This window comes from Argentina silus (assembly GCF_951799395.1).
Source record: "Argentina silus genome assembly, chromosome: 1".
In the NCBI taxonomy this organism is placed as follows: domain Eukaryota; kingdom Metazoa; phylum Chordata; class Actinopteri; order Argentiniformes; family Argentinidae; genus Argentina; species Argentina silus.
Genome location: NC_139655.1, coordinates 29,712,701 through 29,714,816, shown reverse-complemented (window position 1 = coordinate 29,714,816; position 2,116 = coordinate 29,712,701).

Genomic DNA, 2,116 nt, shown 5'->3' with positions numbered 1-2,116 from the left:
ATCCTAAGAGAACATAGAACATCTATGTTGCTGTTCTTCTGTGTTGTCCAAGAAATCTATGCATCTTAGACTTTTCATTCCACATTTTGAGAAAAGTACAACCTTCCATGTCGGTCTCTCTCTCCTGTCATACAGATGACTGAGGAATAAAAAAAACCCAGAGGAAATAAGTCTGCATTTCTGGAGAACCCCAGGGGATAATGCAAATAACAAGGAAAATCTGGATTGGTCCCGAGAATAGCTTGATGCTATTACATTTCATAATGACATCCATCTTCCAACAAAGATGATGCAGTCACATTAGAAACAGTGGAAGAACAATTGAGGATTTTGAGATGGATGAAGTATTTTTCTGTATGTTAAATGTGGTACCTAGAATATCTCCAGTGCAGTATGCTAGCTATCGTAATTCTCCCCGTCCCTCAAGACCCTTGCTCCTCCAGGGAAGGTGTCAGCTCCCATCATGAGAAGCACATGTTCTCCGACACAAATAGAACCCCACCATCAGATGAGGGAGCGAGGGCTTGTGGTCATCCATGTCACCCTCGTTTTCAAATCACTGTCCCCAAAACCGATAAGTCTAAGAGAAAGCCTATATGAGTATGATGTCACACAGGAAGAGCTCAGGGCCCGAATTAGAGAATAACTGATGATCCTTTTTTAGTATCTTTAAAAGTTGAGCCCTCACTTCATTTAGCTCCAGCTATAAGAATAAGTGTGGGAAAATTCCTGTAATAAACTGAGATATTGTGTATTGTTAGTCACAATGGTGCCAGCTACAGGTAATGACTAGGATGTACAGTACATGTAAACAGAACATACAATACGCACCCTTTGATAGTGACCTTGCCTCACAGAACTAGACTGTCGGTCAAGGTTGAATTAGTTTCTGTAATGGGTCCTCAATAGAGTCATTATATAATTGGTATTTTATTCACTCGCCTCAAAAGATTGAAATCACAGTGCTTGCTACAATTTACTATTGTAAACAAATTAACAATGCAACCATACCACTATAAACCACTGTAATTTCCCATGGCAACAGAAATCCCTTAATTGATTGCTTTTCTAATTGTGATGTGGAACCAGGAAGTATATGCACTTGTGTTGCAACACAAGTAATTGGATGTCTACCCCTAGTGTATTCAGACGTGCTATGTTTTCTAAATGCAGTCACTGGTTTGGTCTACTCTGAAGAAGTAATCTCCATAAATGAGCTGGTGATGGCCATATAAATGAGTGTTAACAGGTTGACTCCTGCTACTCACTGGGCTTGTTGGGCTCTGGGGCTCCTAGAAACTGTTGTCTGACCATAGATGCAAACCTCATGTATCTGTGAGATGGGGAGTCCAGTGATATGAACTGATATGGCTCGTAATTGAATTCAGAGTGTATTTGGAATATATTCCTCCATTTTAATAAGCTACTAGAGGTAGGAGACACCAGCAGGAGACTTTGACATCTTCTGTTTTACAGAGGAATCAGAAAACATGAACACTGCCGCCCTGGTGGTAAGACATTTACCATCCATTCAGTATTACTGCCAATAAATGTATCTGCCTCTGTTTAATCACGAGTATGAATGTGGTTAACTCAGGCCCAAGCTGGGTGGCATATGCAGGAGCTAGGCTGTGACTCGGCCCACTGTGTTTGTTGTCCTTCTGTCATTGTTGGTCCCACAGTGATTTATTACTATACTGTTTGTCTTTAATGGTGGAGTGAAACTTTCTGTGGTCTTTCTGAATATCTGAATTCTTCCTGTGTGAACCTCTAGCTTCTCCGTGGACTTTGATCGGCAGTTGAATTAATTGGTCATGAACCTCTAAATGTACAGACTTGACACTGTATTTCATGCTGGTAGCACAACAGCATTAAACAGATACATCTGCTGTTTAGCTCAATGACGTAGCTTCCAATGCTATGGGATTTACAGTAGGAACACGTGTTGGTTTGTTACTATCCATTATAAGCCAGTCACTCATCTCCTGTAAAGTCAATTGCATGTTAGCCTTAGTAGTACAATATGAGCATATGAGCTCTCTGTCCTGTCTCTACACCTCTAGGGCAAGCCACTCTGTCTATATGAATCATGTTTGCTTAGCAGTGACAGGATTAG